Here is a 23286-nt window from a genome sequence, read left to right as displayed (position 1 = left end):
ACTATCAGTGGCAATAGGCAAATGTGCTATGACAGGAGTGCAGGGTGTGGCGAAGTGCCTCGCGTCACCTTTAGTGAAGGGGAACGAAGGACACAGGAGTACCGTAATACTTTCAGATGCACTCACCATACCCCGGGTGAAACAGTGCAACATTGGAATCACGGGAACATGGAGAGTCGTGAAGGGTCTCGCCATGCCTCCGGTGATCATGGGCGAAGTCATGAGAATATAGGGAGTCGTGAAACGTCCCGCCATACTTCTGGTGATCAAGAACGAGATCACGGGAACATGGAAGACCGGCGAGGACCTTTCATTTTATTGAGCGACACCAGACAGCAAGCGAGTTACAGTGCTTTAGAACAGAACAGTGGATCCTATCTCGTATCTGGAGAAACCGAGCCGAAAAGGCGCAATGTAGGGATGGGGGATGGAGCAATGTTCCACCACACCCCACGGGAAGATGGAAAGGCTTGGGATCTAGAGAGGTGGGAACAAAGAGATGGAAAGAAAACTCCTCATAACTCACCTGTGTTCAGGCGTAGGGCGCATAGTGGAGGTGAGAGGGGTATGAGCGAACCACCTAGGACTGACATACTGAGAGCTGAAATAAAAGCAAAACGGCTCGATGTAATGAGTTTGAAGTCAGATTTAGATGAAATAATTGATGGCACAGTGGCAATAGAGAGGTTAGAATTGTACGCACCAGATGAAATATTGTTTTTATCCAAGGATGTTACTCGGAGAGCGAGGTCAGCTCATGAAAATTTATCAAATTTGGCAAATAGATATATGATAGACCTGTCACGAACTAAAGCTTTACAGCCCAATCATAGGCTAAATTGCACAGACCTCGATTTGGATGAACGTAGAACGATTGGACTAAGAGTACACATCAGGGAACTAGTCATGTGTATCAGAATATGGAGGGATCTGGAGAGATGGGAGGAAAAATGGTCTAAGAAGGGATCTGTCAGAAGAAGTACAATTGTGAAGTCCCAGGATACAGACCTAATGCGAATGGAAGCTTTCCCTTTGCGAGAAATCGCGAACGGAAACTACGTTCACGTACCCTGGAGTAGGGGGGATTTGGCGGCATTTACCAACTCCTTCCCAAAGCTTAGAGAGAATCCCGTTGAGTGGTACAAGCAGGTAGAGAGGTTCGTGAAGATCTCTAAGGTGCTGTGGATCGATTTGAACACGTTGTTCGATATCGTAGTACCCGGAGATTTGTGGACGGCATGCAAGCTTAGTGTTGAATGGCCTACTTGTGAACCTCCGAGAGATACCCAGACGAATGGTCCGTCAGACAGAGTCATGGAAAAATACGAAAGAGTAATAACATGGCTAAAAGAGAAAGTGCCAGTGCAAGACATAGACTGGGTTAAGATAGATCGAACAACTCAGGAGCCCAAAGAGACAGTTCACGAGTTCTATGAGAGACTGCTGAAAGCATTTAAACAATACAGTGGGTTCGACGTAATGGATCCTAAGGACATAGGACAGTTTGTGTCGAAGTTTGTTTTAGGATTAAGACCAGACATAAGCCTGATGATACAACAGCATCTGATCTGTTGGCAGAATAAACCTTTAGACGAAATTCTAAGGTATGCAAGGTACTGTAGCGATGAGATAGATTCAAAGGCAAAGAAACTCAAGGAAAAGCTAATGCTGGTACAAATGCAAGCAGCTGGAAAGGGAGGACAGCGGCAACAGGGAACCGGAACGCAAGCAAAGAAACAGAATAATCAGAGTAGAGATGAGGAGGAAAGACCAAGACGGAGAATGGATATCGCGACACTGAAAAAGACAACAAGGTGTCATCAGTGTAACGAAGTGGGACATTGGCGACGCGAGTGTCCTTACAATATCGAGACAGGAGAATTAGAACAAGAGGAGGAAGAGGTACAGAATAACGTGGTTAAGGGAGCCGCAGTCCCGAAGGGAAAGTTTATCAAAGGGGGGACTCAGACTCCTCGAGCCCCGTTTCCTCAACCACCTCGCATTACGAATGGAGGGAAAACTTATAGACAAATGCCATTGTTTGTAGGAGGAGAAGAATGCTACTACGTTGATCCTCTTACAGGGCAACGAGTAAATAGGGAGGAAGATTGTACTCTAGGAGCAGCCCTGGAAGTAGATCAGAGAGGTCCATACGTAGAGGCTGAAGTAGCTGGATGTCCTACAACCTTTTTGGTGGATACTGGGGCCACTCGATCCACGTTGAGATCAGCGGTAGTCCCAGGTTTGCCAATATCGGGAGAGACGATTCAGGTGGTAGGAGTCGCAAACAAGAGGATGACGAATCCTCTGACCGAACCAGTGTCAGTAAAAATAGGGAATTACAGCGACGAACATCAGTTTGTGATCTGTGATTCTAGCCCTGTGTGTTTGCTAGGAAGAGATCTGTTGTGTAAACTGAACTGCACAATACATTGTACACCTGAAGGAGTAGAAGTGCAGACCAATGATGAGGATGCCGATTTTAAGGTTGTGAACTCGCAAGAGTGCGTGGAACTATATCCTACCTTAACAGTGGAAGAGCTTCCACAGGATTTGAGGGAGAAAGTGTCAGCTGAGGTGTGGGATTTTACTGGAGAGGAAATAGGACTGATCAAGGGAGTAGAACCAGTAAAGATCTTGGTAAGACCCAATGCTGAGTAACCAAGAACTCCACAATACAAGTTGACTCCAGAGACGATTGCAGGGATAAAGCCTGTGATCGATTACATGATTAAGCAGGGAATACTGAAGGAGATCGTGGGTAGTCCATGTAACTCCCCGATTATGGGTTTGCAGAAGCCTAGTGGAAAATACAGGATAGTGCAGGATCTTCGAAAGATTAATAATATTGTTGTCTCATGTTGTCCAGTGGTACCGAATCCATCAGTGATATTATTTCAGATACCGTTCCAAGCTGAATGGTTTACCGTGATAGATTTGTGCCAGGCTTTCTTTTCGATTCCTTTAGATGAAGAGAGCCAGTATCTTTTCGCTTTTAAGCTGGAAGATCGCGTCTTAACATGGTGTCGTATCCCTCAGGGGTACACAGAAAGCCCATCGATCTTTAACCAGTTATTAAAAAGAAATCTTGAAAGTCTAGTACTGCCCAAGAATTCAGTTCTAGTCCAGTACATAGACGACCTCCTGGTTGCGTCAGAAACTGAGGAAGCTTGCAGAGAAGACACCATAACCTTGTTAAATCACTTGGCCGAGAACGGACACAAGGTGTCTCCAAGTAAATTGCAATATTGTATGAATGAAGTGCAATACTTGGGCCATAGGATTGAAAAGGGAAAGCGGAAGGTGTCTCCAGACAGAATAGAGGCGATCATGAAAATGAATGCGCCTACAACACAAAGAGAAGTCAGGATGTTTCTAGGTATGGTCGGTTACTGTCGACAGTGGATAGCCAACTTTTCGCTGAAGGCAAAACCGTTATTACAACTGACGCACAAAGGAGTAAGTGATCCGGTACCATGGGACAAAGATTGTTTGATGGCGTTTTTGCAGCTGAGGGAGGACTTATGTCGTGCCCCGGCTTTAGGGATGCCGGATTACACAAAACCATTTTTGCTTTACTGCTGCGAAAGAGAGGGATGCGCGTTAGCAGTTTTAGCTCAGATCCACGGAGATGCGCGCAGGCCAGTGGCGTATTTCTCGGCTACATTAGATCCAGTAGCCGCAGCGTTGCCCGGATGTCTCAAATCCGTAGCTGCAACGGGTGTCAGCATTGAACGTTCTGAAAGCGTAGTCATGGGTCACCAGTTAGAGGTGTATGTACCTCATTCTGTAGAATTGTTAATGACCAGGACTAAGACTCAGCATCTGACAAATAGCAGGCTCACACGCTACGAGCAAGTCATACTGGCTGCCGAGAATGTGACCCTAAAAAGATGCTCCGTCTTGAATCCTGCAACTTTGATGCCACTTCCAAACGAGATCGATGACGAAGTTTGTACAGATCATGACTGCCTTGATGTGACTGAACTATGCACCAAACCGAGACCCGATATTGTGGATGAGCCATTGACTGACCCCGATGAAATTTTCTTTGTTGATGGTTCATGTGTAAGAGACAATATCGGTCAGCTGAGAGCAGCTTATGCAGTTTGCACAATTACGAGAGTAATAGAAGCCGCTTGCCTGGAAGGAGTACACTCCGCTCAGGTAGCTGAAATTGTTGCTTTGACGCGTGCTTGTCTAGCAGGCGACAAACTTCGAGTCACCATATACACCGATAGCCAGTATGGTTTCGGGGTAGTTCATGATTACGGGCAGTTATGGTCTCAAAGAGGTTACATGACCTCCTCGGGTTCTCCCATTAGGAATGGAGAATTCGTGAGACTCTTGTTAGAGGCATTGCAAGGCCCATCAGCTATTGCAGTGGTTAAATGTGCAGCGCATACGAAGAACGTAGATTTTGTGTCACTAGGTAACCGCTATGCGGATGAAGTAGCGCGTTACTGCGCAGAACAGGGATATTCTCACACTGATGTAAAAGTGGGGGGAATCCAGGAAAGAACTGAATTGACAATGCTGTTGGATACTGTAGATACTTGGAATGAATTAAGAAGTGTTCAGGAAAATGCACCAGATGAAGAGAAAAAGAGTTGGGAAACAGCAGGTTGTTCCAGAAGTGAGATGAATTTCTGGATCTCTGCCGATGGGAGAGCAGTTTTACCAAATGAACTTGTTAGTCCAATGGCAAGGAAATTGCATGGATCAGCACACATAGGTAGAGATGCTATGGTGAGAGTGTTCAGACAAACGTGGTTTAACCCAAGGTTTAGAGTAGCGGCAGAAGCAGTGTGTCAGCGATGTGCGATCTGTCAGCAGCTAAACGTGGGAAAGAGAACACCAGTTACGTTGAGTCACATTGGGAGGTCTGGGGGGCCTTTCAATAGGATGCAGATTGATTTTATAGAAATGCCTAAATGCAATAGACTCAGATACGTTTTAGTGATTGTTTGCATATTTTCTAGATGGGTTGAGGCTTACCCTACACGTAGGTGCGATACACTTACAGTAGCAAAATTGTTGCTTAGAGAGTTAATACCGAGGTTTGGGGTGCCATCCTCTTTGGAATCGGACAGAGGAACTCATTTTAACAGCGAAATAGTGAAGATGCTATGTTCAGCTTTGAGTATCGATCAGAAACTTCATTGCAGCTATCGACCAGAAGCTTCAGGGATTGTAGAGCAAATCAACAGCACAATCAAGTCCAGACTTGCCAAAGTTTGTTCAGCAACATCCCTGAGTTGGCCAGACGCACTTCCGGTGGTTCTTATGAGCATACGTAGCACACCAGATAGGAAAACAGGTCTCTCTCCACAGGAAGTACTAATGGGGAGAGCCATGAGATTGCCATCGGTTCCGACTGCAGCCCTAGTGAACATCACAGACGATTTGATCTTGGACTACTGTAAGGGACTATCTGATGCCGTTAATTCTGTGTCCCTCCAGGTCCAGGCTGCAGAGGTTCCATCAGCACAAGATTTGTGCCATGACCTGAGTCCAGGAGACTGGGTCCTGGTGAAGAAGCATGTCAGAAAGAACTGCTTAGACGTGCGCTGGAGAGGACCGTTTCAAGTCATACTTGTGACGAATACTGCAGTAAAGTGTGGAGGTCTGCCAAACTGGATACATGCCTCACACACCCGAAGAGTGCCAACACCTCTAGAAGAAACAGCTCCTCTCTCGGATAAGAATCCAGCAGAAAGCGGAGAAGCCATAGAGGGGGAAAGCCAAGCTGTGGAGGTGAGCGAAGAGGCTGAGATTGAGACGGAACAGGTCGACGAAGGTCAGGATACCAGTGGGACCGAAGTCGCCTCAGGAGAAGAGAGTAATTGGGAGATCGAATCAGATACCGAACAAGCAGAGAGTGAACAAAGGACAAGTCCAAGAACAAGGAGCGGGAGGACAAGGAGTGACGGAGCTAGTTGGCCGGAAAGAAGGAAAAGGCCGATCTTAAAAGCAGATCAAGAAAGAACTCTTGTCCCGATCGCTGAAGAATCGGACCAGGAAGAGGAAACTACAGACTCAGGAACTGAAAGTCCAAGGAGATCGAGAAGGGTACGTGTGCCCTGCAGAAGGTACGCCACCCCAGAGTGGACTTATCTAGCAGATGTCTTGGGGACAGAAATCTGGGAGAGTGAAGAAAGTGAAAGTAATCGATCACGATCCATTTGTGGCAGTGGAGATATGGATGTTGACGCCTGGACTCGAGACTGAGGGGTTACTGACTTTCACACTTCCCATACCCCCAAAGTTGAGTCAAATTCAAGATCTAGTGCTAAATAGATTACAGTTTCCGACTTTTGGTCATCAAATTCCAGAGGAAGAAGAAAAAGTCATTCGGTTTGAATTATTAGAAATTGTTGTGAAAGCTGCAGGTGCGAGAATAATTGTTGATGCATAAAGACTTTTGTATATAAGCTATAAAGAAGAAGATAACCTAGCGCTGAGTGGAAAGAAGAATAAAATTAGGGATTACATTTAGAGGACGGAGAAGGGTTAGGGTTGTCTGTTGTAAAGAGAAAAAGACATTGTTGCGAAAAAGAGACTTTGTTGATAAAAAGCACTTTACAGACTGAGAAAGCAAATAAAGCAAACAAAGACTGGAAAAGAAAACTTTTCGCAAAAGAAGGAGTTACGCTGGTTGATAACATGGAGAACGGCAACCCAAACCGAAAAGCTAGATGCATAATAGGTACACTAATAGCAGTAGTAATTTTTCTTATAATTACAGTAGTGACAATATCATACATAATAGGACATGAAAGTGATAAGGAAACAGCAGATGTAACGCCTGTAACGACTTTGAGACCTGCTCTTGTGGGGAAAAAGGAGGAGAGCAATGTTATACGTGAAAAAGCGTTATTGGCAGTTGAAGCTCGTAGATTACACATAGACGAGTCACAGGGAAACTTTAGGTCAAACGCATATGCTAAACTGTTATATGAATATATCGATGCCATGGAGGCCAAAGATTGCTATGTTTGTATGCAATTGCCGGCTTCTGTAGACGAAGGCATTAGATATCATCATCTCCCACTGACTTATGGGATAACATGTAGTTTACTGCTCAGTATATTTTATGGTAGAGAAGGATTTGAGTACTACTTTTCGAATTATGATTCGGTACTGCCTGAAGTTCCGAATTATAAACAAATGAATAAGTGGGACTATTACAAAAAGGAGGATAGATTAGCCAAATTCTTTCTTCCATGGGATACATTAGATACATCATATGCACGCAGAAATAACCTAACTTGCAAAGTGTCAGAGGTTGAGAAAAAGTTTATAGGACAAGTAGATGACAGATACAGAAGGCAGAAGATTCTAAAAATGTCAGGACAATGGAAAACGGATTGGACCGAAGAAGAAAAGGCACATAAAAAGAAAGGTAGCAATAGTCCAATAGCATTGGATAGAACGCAGAAAGGAAAGTTATGTTTAACTCGAAGCAAGACATATTATGAGAGTGTATTCGTAGGTGAAGTGAACTGTGAACATGCTTTTAGATTAGAGTACTATACGAAAGATTTTATGAAAGGAATGCAAGCGATTCCGAATGTATATTTTGTATGTGGAAGAAATGCCTATGTAAAACTACCTGACAATTGGTATGGTTTGTGTTACTTGGCAATTGTCTTCCCCAAAATATATCATGCAAAGGATTTAGCGATCATAGAAGGAAAGGCTTCGACGAGAGCGAAAAGGGAAGTAGGAGATGCAGAAGTAGTAGGAGATGTATTTGGAGCAATGTTTCCTATGTTAGGTTTAATACTTAACGATGTTAAGATCAGGAGACTGGCTACAGTTGTAGATAGATTATCTGCAAGTACTGCAAGGTCATTAATGTTAGTGGAAGGCGAGATGCAGTCGATTAGAGCAATGGTTCTTCAGAACCGACTTGCTTTAGATGTACTGCTAGCAAAAGAAGGCGGAGTTTGTAAGGCTTTGAAGGTCCAGGAATGTTGTACTTATATTCCTGATAATTCAAAACCACTTGAGAAAGTCATATGGAACATTACACAGATTCATCAAGAGATCGAAGATTTATCAAAAATAAATGTTTGGGAAAAAGTTGGTCATGGAGTAGGAAAGGTTGGAAGTTGGTTTGCCAACCTGGGTAAAAGCATAGTGTGGTATATAATAAAGCCTGTATTAATAGTATTAATTTGTATAATCACATTGTTAGGTTTAGTAAAATTGTATAAATGGTATAGGTCGAACCGGTTACAACGAACAATGAAAGAGCAAGAAAGGAGATTAGCTGCTTTACAAGATCAACAGTACAAAAGCTTAAGAGCACTCGAAACGATGAAAAGAGAGAATATTGTAACTAGTCCTGTTTAGAGATGTTATTCAAATTGCATTTAGTGATGACTCCTAAAAGTCATCAAAGGGGGGACTGAGAGAGCGCAAATTTGAATAAAAAATATGCATGAGCCATATTTACAAGCACATCGTATAAACGTAGGAATGAAATGTATATCGTAACGTGATGTTGACACTTATAGCATAAAGTTAACTGATGTAATCAAGTAATATAGGAAATGTAACTGTATTCACTTTAGAACATGCATTAGATTTAGAAGGCCCGTATACGTAGTGGACTGATGTAGAAATGCTTACGAAATGTAGAACGTGCAAAGTAGAATTCATGTACGTGTGTAACCTTAAACGGAGAAGCGGCGAGAAATGAAACATGAAGAAATGTGTAGAACATGTATAACACGATATAGCGAATGAGAATATAAAGTTATACCCTATGTAGTTTGTATTCAATATAGAATGTATTCATTTCTATGTAAAGGAATTGCTAAACACGAATATATAAATGTGTGTTAAAGGTTACACTGTGTAGAAAGCTTTTTGTAAGAATGTTAGAAAGGTTTAGGTCATTTGTGATTTTAACCTGACTGACCAAGGGTTCACAGGAGTGTAGTCCGCTGGATGTAATTTAGTGGGCTCACAGGAGTCGTGAATAGCCTTGCTGTGAACGTGCGAGCCAAAGAGTCTAGCGTTTACTGGATTTAGGGTGACAACGCTGGACAAGGTTTATGACCTGAACGTGATAAGAAGCGCCTAGAATTTGAGAGTTGTTTTGAGAAGTCCATTCACAGGACCTAGAAGGGTCAACATCATAGTCGTAGTTTAAAGTTCTGTTGACGTTGTTGACTTGTGCTCTGAAATGTCAATTATAATATTGAATGAAGTCACCAATAAGAAGACGAAGATGACATCTGAGGAGAAAGGTCAACTTAACGGACGGCGAAAGAGACGAAGCAAGGAAAAGGCTGGAAGATTACCTCATGGGGAAAGTCCGTGGTGGGCGTCAAAGGGGCGTTCCACCTACACTGTGATTGTGTATTTTAGGGACAGCACCCCGGGGTGAAGATAGCAATTAGCCATTAGTGAAGGGAACAGCGAAGCGAATTGCTCAGAGGGAGAACAGTGCGAAGGGCGAAGGGTAGATGACTTGAGCAGATGCACTGAGAGAGATCAGAACGCAAGAGAGCAGTAGGCCGAGGACCCTTAGAAGAGCGGATGGGTAGGCAGAGAGGGTACTGCATCTTAACGTAAGTTACCTTTAGAGGCTAAGAGAGTTTGAACTTCTTTGGGAGTCAAACTGCTGACACCTTTTTAGGTTAGGAACTTGCGAAGTAGGGATGTCACTTAGTATAGAGTAGGGACAGATTTAACTTGATTAATTTTCTCTTTCTGTAGATGACGCAAAGGAACCACTTCACATCGATGCTTTAAATTGCTGATTCTGAAATTGATTTTGTATTCTTCTGTATACTTTGAGGTTTATCCTGAGAGGATTGTATTTGCATTCAAATTTGATTTTTATATAAAACTTTCAAACTTTATCAGTTGTAAGTGGTTCTTCAGAGTGGCGTCAGTTTATGGGGTTTATTTAACCTATGTGGGGTTGTCTTTTACTCAATGACAGATACTAACGGTCCAAAATTGACGAATGAGATAAGTTATTAAATTGATCATAAATTGATATCAAAATCTCATTCCCCGCAAAAGCAATAAGCTCTGCCACAATGCATGTGGAAAAATTGACAACACAGAATAAGGCGTTAAGAGACGACCTAGAAAGGCTGGAGAACCATTCCCGGAAAAATTATTTGAGATTTCGAAATATTCTGGAGAATCTTGAAAGGACGGATCTTAAAGGATTCATTATTTTGTTGTTACAGTGGACGGTTATTAAAAATTCTCCGTACATAAATCTAGTACAAATTGATGCATTTTGGTTGTTAAACATAGCTCGTAACTGAGCTGGAAACTTCAACTGTGCCTTGACTCCTAGACTTTTTAACTCCTCTAGTCTAATCCCCAACTCTCATTGCCTGGTTGATGTTGTATGAGATATATCAGATCTTATCTGGAAGGTGATTGGCTGTTGCCCTGTGAGTGAAAAGGAGACTGAGCCCTCCTTTAGGCCTGTCGACAATATTTGCTGAATAGGAAAGAAAATTAACCAAGATCTTCCTGGGTTTCTGTTGGTTGGGCTTCTTCCTAAACGGATCTCGATGGACCCTTTGAATCTCCTGTACTAGATTTATGTTTTCTTCTCTGCCCGCCGCTTTACGTCTTTTTTAGCGCGGAGTGCTATGCGGGAGACTTTTGATGATTTGGGCTCCAGCAGGGCATCAGCCTTAGTCGGCGAGTGCAGTGACTGGAAGTGGGAGGAGGCAGCGCGACTCCGGAGACGCCGAGACGCTGGGACGCCGCCTTCTTCTGGTTCCGAGTTCCGGTGGAAAGAGGCAGCACTGGTGCTGTGCAGGCTGAATTTGCATCGGGGACAAGTCTGCTGAGGGTGGATAAGGAGGTACAGGGAAATATCCGGAGGAGGCATGAGGTCGGTGAATCCATTCCAGAACTAGCCTACTCGCCAGTGGGGGTCTCAGCTGGCGTTTTTTCCCTCAGTGGGGGCCCCAGAGGACTGAACCTCTCTGTATGTGGGTGCTAGTAATTCTTCTTGCTGTATGGAGGTAGGGGGAGGAGATTTTGAAGAGCCAAAAGGGGTAGAGGTGGTAAAAGAGTGTCCCCCCCCCTAAATTATGGTGTTACAAACTCAGGGCTAAGGTAGCTCATTCACTATGGGATTCTGATATTATTCAGTCTATAGTGACCCCATTCTGGAGACCAATATTAAGGTTAAACAGAAGAAGCGGGGTGCCACAACTGGGGAATCTGAGTTAAAAGTAAGAGAGTCCTCAAAGAGTAGAGGGAGAGGTAGGGGGAAGAAAATAATTGTTTCTTTTTTTTTTAAGTTTGAAAAGCTTTATTGAGTTGAAGAAAACAATGTAAAACATCAGTACAATAGCACAAATAAAGAGCAATAAGAATTAAAATAATTGTGGAGAATAATGTGCCAATAAACAAGAAAGGCCCCAAAAGGGGAAAACGCTATACAAAGAAAAAATGCTTTTATAACTTTTCATTTTGTGGGGAAGGAAGAGAGAAAGAAAGAGGGAAGAAAGGGGAAAATGGGGGAATGGAAGGGAAACAGCAATAGAAAAATATATGGTAAGAGAAATAAAGAGGTATGAAATACAGAGAAATTCACAGTAATAATAATAACAGTAATACTAAATATAACAATAACATGAGATCAAGAGGCACTTTTAGATAAAAAGTCTGTTAAAGGGGACCAAAGTAAATCACGTTTTATCAACAATGGAATAGAAGAAGCACATGCATGATCTAGTCTATGATGATGGCAGAGCAAATTCCACCAAGCATTATAAACCACATTTGTAGTGTCTTTCCAATTAGTTGTTATAATTTGAAAAGCGATAGCTATGCAAAGATCAATAAAAGAAAAGAATTGTTTCAAAAGTAAAAATAACCCCTTCCCTAAAAACCTCCCATAGAGTTATGTCTTCAACATCAGGCATGTTATGTTATGTTATGTTATTATAAGTTTTGTATAGCGCTCAGCTACTCCGAAGAGTGTCCCGGCACTAAAAACCCAAGGAGGTGCAGAGCAGGAGAGATTGACAAATTTACTGTACAAAAAGCCACGATTTGAGGTCTTTCCTAAAGGCTAAGAGATTGACATTCTTCCTTAAGGACAAAGGCAAGGCATTCCATAGTTGTGGCGCCAAGCGTTTGAAGGAGCGACGTCCGAACCAAGCTCGTCTAATTGCCGGGACAGAAGCCAAGACCAGAGAGGACGACCTAAGCTACCGAGAGCATGAGCGAGGAAGCTAAACTAAGTACACAAGAAGAGCTGGGGGGGCCCTAAATCTAAGACTAAACTTAAATCTAAGATACCAGATGACGAAGGAGCCCCTCATTTGACTCTGTTTCAGCAATGTAAGCAAAGGGGACCTAAGCAACTTGCCGTAACTCCGTCTTTGACTTAATCTGAACCTCAACCCCACTCAGTGTTGACACAGTCTAACAGATTTAATGCCCTTGAAGTTCAGGCTTTACAAACCCCCCATGACCCCCTTCATGACTCTCATGATTCACAACACAGGGTAAAGGATGCACCAATCTGTGGGGGAATTGCTGGGGGAATATCTATGGCCTCTGAAAATGGGGAAGCCGAGTCTGAGAATCCGAGGGATATTGGATCAGTGTTGCGCTCCTTGTCTGACATCTTAATTGCTATGAAGGAGGAAACGTTAAGCGGATTTAAGGTGTCGGAGATGAATAAGGGATAGCTGTCTAGTAGGTTCTTCGTCTCTGAAGCAAATCAGGCGGCGATTAAATCATCATGCGAGGTGTCGGCTAAAAAATTGGAGGAGGTGGCAGCAAGAACCGACCAATTAGAGGCAGAGATCCCAGTAATTAAGAAAGCAATAAGCTCTGCCAAAATGGATGTGGCAAAATTGACAACACAGAATAAGGCGTTAGGAGACGACCTAGAAAGGCTGGAGAACCATTCCAGGAAAAATTATTTGAGATTTCGAAATATTCCGGAGAATCTTGAAAGGACGGATCTTAAAGGATTCATTATTTTGTTGTTACAGTGGATGGTTATTAAAAATTCTCCGTACATAAATCTAGTACAGGAGATTGAAAGGGTCCATCGAGATCCGTTTAGGAAGAAGCCCAGCCAACAGAAACCCAGGAAGATCTTGGTTAATTTTCTTTCCTATTCGGCAAATTTTGTCGCAGGCCTAAAGGAGGGCTCAGTCTCCTTTTCACTCACAGGGCAACAGCCAATCACCTTCCAGATAAGATCTGATATATCTCATACAACATCAACCAGGCAATGGGAGTTGGAGATTAGACTAGAGGAGTTAAAAAGTCTAGGAGTCAAGGCACAGTTGAAGTTCCCAGCTCAGTTACGAGCTATGTTTAACAACCAAATGCATCAATTTGCACAATTGAAGAGGTAGATGAATTCATGGCAAAAATCAGAGGAGGGAAATTCGGGAAGTGAAATATGTGAAGGAGTTAACATGGGGGCATATAAGTACAAATAACTTTTGACCATGGATACTCAGATTCTCCATTCACTTTTTTTGTAATTCTTTTAGTATACCATCTGAGGTGGGTGCGACCAAATAGGCTTAGCCTATTGGAAGGGAGGGTTCCTCGTGGGAGTATGGGGGCACAGGAGGGAGGGGTGGGAAGGGGTGCACGGGATGGGGACAATGGGATAAAAATAAAAAACCTTGTCTCACTTGAAGAATTTATCATATTGGCTGATTGGTCTGGGTCAGAGACTCTTAGTTGGATGGCAGTAGAAGTACAACATAGAAAGACGAGTTTTATTTCCTGGAATTTGAACGTGTTGAGATGCCGAAGAAGGCAAAGATTGATAATGAAATATCTAGAGCTCTCTGAGACACAGGTCTGCCTCCTACAATAAACACATTTAACTGCTGGGGAATCTAAAAAATTATTCTCCGATACACCCTGGGTTAAGAGTTATTACCCCATTGAATAAACAATAAATAGCCGTGGAGTCACAAGATTGATACAACAGGGGTTAATGTGTTCTATAAAATCAACACAGACAGATCAAACTGGAAGGTGGATCGTTGCACACTTGGACCTTGGGGGCACTGATTTAATATGTGCTTCTTTTTATGGCCCAAATGTGGACGGCCCTTCATATATTTCTAAACTTTACTCAAAGCTAATCTTGGAGAATCCTCCAATGATTGGCGGGGGGACTTTAATGTCCTCCTAGATCCCCTTACGGATAGGTAAAATCAAGGGCATTATATTGGGGCACCCCGTATTCGGCGTGCAATGAAGAATTTGATACACGATCTGGAGTTGGTAGATGCTGGAGGAGTAAGATGGGAGAATTAGCTGGGTTTACGTTTTATAGTAAAAAATACAATCACTCATCCAGGATTGATTATGTGTTAGTGAGCAGAGACCTCTTAGTTAAAACGCCTGGGGTTTCCATTCCCCCAAGCCATCTTTCAGATCACGCTCCTATTTTGTTTGCATATAAAAAAATAGCAAATATGATTCAAATTAGATGGACACTCAACTGGGGAAAGTTGACCGACCCAGACATTATTCAGCATTCTCCATAGAGTTTTTTGATATTAACATTGGTTCAACGACCATGGAGGTTGTCTGGGACGCCTTTAAGGCTAACCTTAGGGGTCGGCTTCATGGCCTTCTATGCTCGAAAAACCGAGCTGAAGGTCGGGATATAAAATCGAGAGGGGATAAAATTAAGTAGTTAGATGCAGAATGCCTCTCGTCAACAGGAGGGTCTCCTGAAAGGATGGGTAAACTACAGGAGGATCTAGAGCAAGCCAGACTAGACTTCAGAGGGGAGTTAGATGAGAAATGTATTGCTAAATGGCTGAATAAGAATATGGAGTATGGCGAGAAGGCTGGTGCCCTGCTGCATGGAAGGCTAGAACTGACCGCTCAAAAAAGAACATAAGCGAGTTAGTAATAAACAACAGTGGGGATGAATTTACCAGTATAGGACATACAGGACTGCCAGCTCATCCTATGCACAGATCTTTATAAGCCCCACCGCAGCTGATCAGGCGCTGCCGGGGACTCTAGCGGTAATCACCTTCAGGTGAGGAGCAGGCGAGCGGCACAGTGCTCGGCCCCTCCCACCTCTACGGCTACTAATGAACCACCCCCCCAGGAAGCGCAGCGGACAAGCGCAGCGGGCGCGTCGACGGCGCGCCGAAGACGCGCCTAAGACAAGCCCGTCTGCGCCCGTCCCCGACCTGCCAGGACCAGGGGAAGACCATGCTGCCCGTTCCTTTGTCTACTCTAGGCCCGTCCTCTTGAGCTACAGAAATAAGGAACAGGGCTTGTTACCAAGGGACAATCTTAACCGACTCTGCGCCTCTGGTATTTTGTCTCAGGGCTGTCATTTGACTACTCCTGCCTTAGAGCACACTCAAAGAGACCCACCTATGCCATCGCTCACCATCTTCTACTTAAATACTCGCTCCCTGGTAAAACATCAGTTGGACATTTTCCTTCTGCTGGACACAGAGAAACCAGATATTCTCCTGCTCACGGAGACATGGTTGACTCCCAACTCCGCCCCTGATATAATAGCGGCGCTCCCACCCAACTATTATATCATCCACGCAGATCGTATCAGCGGGAAAGGGGGAGGAGTTGCAGCTATTATCCGTTCCAACTTGATTGTCACCTCCCTCACTGGCCTCTCACTGGATGGGACAGACAACCTTGTGCTGAAGATTACTACCTCCCACTCGACAATTGCGTGTGTACTATTGTATAGACCCCCGACCCTGATGCCATCATTTCCTATTAATCTGGCTGACCAACTTGCTAACCTAGCACTTGAACATCCTAAGATTTTTCTAATAGGAGATTTAAACTACTGGTACAAAGACCCCCTGGAAGGCCCACAATCGGCTGAATTGACGGACCTACTATCCAACCTAAATTTCAATCAATTAGTTTCCTCCACCACCCACTGCAAGGGTCACATCCTAGACCAGGTGTGGTCCAATACCACCTGTACAACTGCCCCAAACATACTACCTTGCCTCTGGTCTGACCACGCATTCCTTCAATTTAAACTATGTATCGCCCCTGCCACTATTACCGCACCAGGCGGAGGCGGGTTAGTCAGAAATTGGAATACAATGAACAAACAGCCTTCCTAGAGTCATTAGCCAATACCATCCCTCCCCCTCAACATGAGATCAATTCCTCAGTATCCATGCTCACCAACTGGCTAAATACGGCCAGTGATCTTCATGCCCCTTTTAAAAAAATCAGACTGGCACGACGTGCCGACGCCAACCTGTGGTTTTCCACTGATCTAAAAGCGAGGAAACTGGCCCTACGGCAATCAGAACGTCACTGGCGTCGTTATTATGACCCTGATTTAAAAAGGATCTTCATAAAAGCAAGGAAAGAGTATATGACTGCCATCTCTGCTGCAAAAGCGTCCTACTTTTCCTCTAAAATCCTGGAATCTACAAATAAATCTAAGGACATCTTTTCCATCCTTAACGAACTTACAAATTTAGACACTGTTCACCCTAAGATCATTCCCACCCAGCCTCTCTGTGATTCACTCAACGTCTACTTTATTGACAAAATACTGGACATCAAAGCCAGTATTCCTCAACCGGTGTCCCCCCTCACGTCTGGTATGACAATCAAGCCTAATCACAATATCCTTAGTAGCTTCCCACCTATTACCCAGGACCAATTTCGGGAATTACTGTCAAGAGTAAAATCCGGTGCACCCTCGGACAGCTGCCCGCCCCACATCTTAAAAGAGTGCTTCTTGACACACCCAGCCCCTGCCCTTACACTCCTGAACAACTCCTTGACTCTTGGCTCAGTTCCCGCAGCGTTTAAAGAAGCCATAGTCATTCCGCTGCTAAAAAAACCTGGGGCAGACCGAGCCTGTAAAGCCAACTTCCGACCCATCTCGCTGCTGCCCTATCTGGCAAAAGTTCTGGTGGCACACGTGGCCAAATGCCTCTCTAACTTTCTTGAGGAATCCTCCTGCTTCGACCCCCACCAGGCAGGCTTTCGGCCTGCACACTCTACTGAAGCAGTAGTCACGACAGTTCTGGACACCCTGCGTGACTGCGCCGACAGACGCTCCCCACAGGCCCTGGGGCTCCTGGACCTCTCGACCGCTTTTGACACGGTCGACCACAACATCCTGGTCGACCTTGTCGAGCAGGCCGGCATCCGGGACCTAGCAGCCTGTTGGTTGAGATCCTTTCTGACAGACCGTAACCAAACACTACGCCTTGGTGACCTAATGGGTGCTAAACAGGCCATCACCTGCGGAGTGCCACAGGGCTCCTCCCTGTCACTCCACCTATTTAATCTTTACATACTTCCCCTGATTCAGACCTTAAGAGACAAACAGGTGAGAGTCTTCAATTACGCAGATGACTTACAACTGCTTTTTACCATCGACAACACTGAAGACTCCATACTGCACTTCCAGTCTACCATGAGCTTTATTAAAATTTGGATGGACCAGAACCAGCTCAAACTAAACCCGGGGAAAACCGAGTTAGTCCTGACCGGCGATAGCGCCAAATACTGGGGCCCACACTACTGGCCTTCTGGACTGGGCCAAGTTCCAACACCCTCCTTGTCAGCCAAAACACTTGGAGTCACCGTGGACTGCGACCTATCACTGAAAGCGCAAGTAGGTCAGGTGGTCTCCAAGTGCTTCTTCCAACTAAAAAAAATCCGGAAGGTACGTCGTCTGCTTACACCCGAGGCAATCACCCAGGTTGTGATTTCAACTGTACTGTCCCATCTGGACTACGCGAATGCTATCTACCTAGGTCTTCCCAACTACCTAGTTAAGCGACTCCAGATGGTACAGAACCATGCCTCAAGGCTAATCCTGAACCAACCAAGGCGTCAAGCAGCTACCCCCCTCCTAAGGAAACTACATTGGCTCCCAGTAACCCAGCGCTGTGCCTTTAAGACTGGTTGCATAATTTTCAAGTCCCTCTACTGTAAAAGCCCCTCATTCATTAACCAACTGATCTCTAGATATACCCCTTCTCGCAACCTACGCTCACTCCACCTGAGCCTCCTGCAGACGCCCTCCTTCAAACTTAAGCGCGCAGGAGGCCGTAGGTTCGCTACCCTTGCCTCCTGCTTGTGGAATTCCCTCCCCCTGGAGATCCGGAACTGTCAAGATCTCCTCTCTTTCCGGAAAGCCTTGAAGACCTGGCTCTTTAGACAAGCATTTCAATAAACGCATCCCTCCTCTATGTTCATGTTACTGCTGATCACAGCGCCAAGAAACCAATCGGTGATAGCGTGCTTTAGAAATATTTTAATAACATAACATAACTTGAACCCCTCAAAACAACAAATACGGGCATGGCTGAGCACTAAATCATTCTCTTCCCTAACGCAGGCCAGTAAAGATCTTCTGGACTCACTAATCTCGTTGGAGGAGATTAAAACTCAAATTAAGATATCAAAAAATAAGAAAGTATCTGGTATGGATGCCCTCCCAAATGAAGTATATAAACTTCTGTTGGATGAGGTAACTCCAGCATTGGGGACGTTATTTCAGTCTATCTATAGTTCAACAGGGCAAATTCCCAGCTCCTGGAGTGAAGCAACTATCGTCTTAATACCTAAAGCTGGGAAAGACCCTTTAAGAGCAGACTCTTATTGTTCGATCTCCCTGCTGAATGCCGACTATAAAATCTTTATGGGCATTTTAGCAGGGAGACTAGCTAAACTGGTCTCTGGACTGGTCAATACTGACCAAAAGGGTTTCATCAATGGACATTACATCCAGGAACAGAAGCAGTTGCTTATTGGCAATATAGACCTGGCCATAGTAAGATCTGAACCCTTGTTGGTAATCGCTTTAGACGCCGCCAAGACGTTCGATAGGGCCTGTTGGGCTTACCTCTGGGAGGTATTGGAAGCAATGGTCTTCGGCCCTGTTTTTATTCAAACCTTGAGACACTGCTACCAGGGAGCTTCAGCATAAATTTTGATCAATGAATCGCTGACTTCCAGTTTGAAAATGCACAGGGGAACCTAGGCAGGAGTGCCCTATTTCTCCTTTGTTGTTCGACTTATACATAGAGCCGTTTGCCCAGGCTATAAGGTTAGATGAACTAATCCCTCCCTTTAAATCTCAGCAGTATTCTTCAAAAATAGCCTTATATGCTGATGATAGTATTCTCTATACCAGCAATTCAGAAGTAACAATGTCACGGGTTGAGACCCACCTGGGGGGAGTTTGGTTTGATTTCTGGTTATCTAGCCAACTCCTCCAAGACGGAGGTAATGTGCTGGAATATCAAGCAGTGGAGGGGGCAGAGCAGTACAGAATTCAAATACCTGGGCATTAATATAGTCAAAGAGCTTGAGAAGATTCCCCTTATTAATTTGAGGAAAGTCATCAAAGAAATAGACCGTCTTTTCGTAAGGTGGAGGAATCTCCCTTTAACTATATATGGAAAGGTAAATCCAGTAAAAATTATTATCCTCCCTAAGTTGACGTACCTGTTCAATACTGTCCCCCTGACGTTTCCCCAACAGGGCATTTCAAAAGTTCAAAGTAAGATCGGGAGCTTTGTTTGGGGGATAAGGGAGTGAGGCTGTCGTGGTAAAAACTGAGGCGTAGGTTAGTCAAAGGCGGGTTAACCCTCCCAGACATCAATTGGTATCTGGTTGCATTTCAGTGCAAAGCGCCTCGGGTGCTTTTGACAAAACCTGCGGTATCAGCTTGGGGGCTATTGCTTAGTGAATTGGCAAGGAATGAAGGTGGGGGTAGTGCAGAGAGGTTTCTTTATAAATTTGGGTCACCTAAATTCTTTAAAAGAGTGCGCTTAAAGGTCCTTAAAAACGCATTAGGAATCTGGTTTAAAGTAAGGACTAGGTGTGGGCTAGGTTACTATTCTGATCATGCCCCTATATGGGACTCCCCGGGGACCCATCTCTGCCTTAAAGATGGATTGACTGGCCTTAATAAGAAAGTTGGAGTCTCAATTTGGTCGGATCTGGGGGAAGTTAATGGCATCCACTCGTGGGAAGTATTGAGAGCCAGGATAGGCCCCGGCATATCAAAATTTAAGTTTTTACAACTTAAATCCTGGTTCGAGGCTGACACTGGGGGCATCAGGGGAGATTGGGATGCAGAGGTTTTGTTTACGTCTGCTCAGCAGATGAAGAAAGAAGTTTCGATCTAGTACAGGAAGTTTGTTGAAGCAAACGATCAGAACATCTTAACACAGGCATCGGCTTGGAACCAATCCCCCTTTGAATCTGCAATAGGGGATCTTTTAGAACCATCCTGAAAACTTCTTTATAAATACACCAAATCAGCCCCAACCCCCGAGCCGAAATGCCACAGATGTATGGCTCCTAAAGTCAATGATATCTATGTTTTTTATGAGTGTTCAGAGCAGAGATTGTTTTGGAATAGGATTGGGGACTATCTGTAAAGGATTTTTGATGTCAACATTGTGGTTAACGGATCCTTAGTCTTCTTGCCAATGATGGACTTCCTACATTGGATCTGGCAGCGACTAATAGAGGAATACTGTTATGTCTGATCTGCTGGCGCGCAGAGAGATATGCATGAAATGGAAGGATCCTAGTCCCCCAAGAACAGAGGATTGGCTTAAGTCTGCATTTGCGATGGCCCACCTTGACCTTGTTGGTTCCAGTAACACCTTAATTAGTCTCTGGCAACACCTTATCAGTATGGGCCGAGATTTGAGACTGCTTTGATAAAGACGCTGAAAGGCACTCGGTCCTATGATTACACCTTAACTCCAACAAAGGGGTTGGTCGGGAGACCTAAGCAAGTGCCGGTAGCCGGAGTGTGCCCAGGCTTATAACAATGGCTGTAAAAGTTCTGCAATATGCTTATAGGTGAGATGAGGACAAAAAAATGTTTTTTTTAAAAAAAATCAAAGATAAACAGAAATGCAGAAGAAAACAGCATGGAACAGAATAATTACAATCAGAAATAATGAAGGAACTCGGTATAAGACAACAGCAAAATAAATATAATATTCTATATCATTAGCTGGTAGAGCACCAGCTATGAAATCCTACAAAGGTAATAAACCAGTACCTCGTTGAATAAATTCCATTGAGAAAATCTTGGCTTACCTTGGTAGCAGGAAGCAATAGGATTTTACTCAGAGAAATACATTCAGGAGCTCATAACGATGTTGGGCAGCTCCTTGTTGTCGATTCCGACTGCCGGATTATGATGTGACCAAACACTGTTCGGTCAGGGTCCCAATGCTCACAATGGGAGCTTGTGTTCCACCTGCCAACCAGCCATAACACAGGCTCCTATGGTGAAATGGCCTGTTTGCACCATGTCGCAGGCACCCCACAGTGCCTGTTTAACAGAGCAGAGGTTGACAGGGGGGTCCCTTAGGTACCCCCTCAGCCAGCAACTGTAGGCTGCAGGGACTACGGGGCCATGCCTGGGGCACCCAAAGTTACTTTCTGACAGCCTTTTCGTGTCGGTGAAGCCGATGTGGAGAGGCTGTTGGAAATCAACATCGTAATCCCGAGGACGGAAAGACTGCCCATAGGGGTGTATGGTGTGGTCTGACTGACAGGAATACTTTGCATATCACTCAGAACTGATTCGGAATGACAGCTTGGTTTACATTCTGACCTGATGGGTCCATGTTTTCCTCCAAATTGGAGCAAGCAGCCCAATTCCAAGTCCACCCCACGCGTAAGACTACGGTAGGTTCAAGGTGAGCCACTGTGCCACTATCTATTGTACCACATATTACTCATTTTCCAGAAGGGTATACTGAGTTATTGATTGGTTTCCTCAACCCTTTTTTTAGATAGCTTCCTTCCTGTCTCGAAGAAGAACCCACTGCTAGGTTTAATTGGCCTTCCACCCTTTAGTGGTCAAAACGTCGAGATTTCTAACAATCTACCTGGACTGAAAACTTTCTCCACATCTAGATAATACAGAATTTACATGTTGTATCAAATGACTTGTGTAAAATATAATTATAAGAAGTATCTTAAGCCAATCTTTATTTGAAATCATTGTTTACAGTGTATGTATATTCTCACTTGTAATTCTTATTTACCTCCTATCTATTCATGAGCACTCTTATCTACACTTACTTTCCAAACACTGTGAAGCAACTGTGTCCATGTGGTGCCTGCTACACGATCAAAAGATGTTCAGGGGGGCACCACATGTGTCCCTCAGGGCTAGTAGCAGGGGGCCATGGGGGACAGGTTCCCTGCTGGGGGCCCCCCATAAGCCTTTCAGCTGACATTTTTATATCAGAAGAACCGAAGTGAAATGGCTGGCGGAAAGGTGGATCGTAATCCTGACGGCGGTGCCTGAGAAGGCATCACCTACACTATGGGGAATGTGATCGGACCGACAGGCTCTTTGAGCCTGTCAAAAGCTGTTGGTCGGTCCATGGGCCAATGTGGTCGGACCGACAGAATCCTAGTACAGCGGTTTGACCACGGTTAGAGATGTTGGTGGGACCACTGGCGTCAGTCCCACCAACATCATAATCAGCCCCTATAGCGTCATCCTATAATTAATTAACACAAATATCGATGACCAAAATATTTGCATTAAAAATATCTATTTCTACTCGTATCACAACCACAGATATTGGAAACAAAAATAATGTTACCTTTAACTAACTATATAAAATGTTGGTAATACTGAAATCCACTATATCAACTACACTAATATTGCAAACTACAAAGCTAAATATTACAAAATATTATAACTCTTTTTTAAATTAAACAACAAATAAAATTAAACTCAACATAATTTAACTACATTATTTAAATATTATAACATAAATCCACTTTAAAGACATGAAAGAAAATGAAAATACATTATAATACATTAAATAATTAACAAATAATAAATACTTAATACAAATAATGTATTATAAAGAACTTGGTCCACTGCCTGCTCTTAAAAAATGAAAAGAAAACTTTTAATTTTTCTTTTTGAAATGCATCCCATTTTCCTTTAAGGGAACTGGGCTGCATAAAAAAAAAAGATTTCTTTATTTAAAACCAATCCCAGACATGATAGTCTTTTGACCCCAACAGGTCATCATCCCTGTGACGTTTGAGATTTCCCAATGGATCGGAAACCGAGATCTACCTCGTTAATATTCATGAGGCAGGTCTATTTGCAACCCACTGGGAATCACAAAATGTTTATGGCACACATTTGTACATTACTGTTTGCAATTACCAAATAGCAAATTGCAAGCATTCACTATTTGGTAATTGCAAACACTTATCTTCGTACATATGGCCCGTAAGTTG

This window comes from Lissotriton vulgaris, chromosome 1_1 (assembly GCF_964263255.1).
Source record: "Lissotriton vulgaris chromosome 1_1, aLisVul1.2, whole genome shotgun sequence".
Lineage (NCBI taxonomy): Eukaryota > Metazoa > Chordata > Amphibia > Caudata > Salamandridae > Lissotriton > Lissotriton vulgaris.
This window is presented reverse-complemented; position numbering follows the sequence as displayed.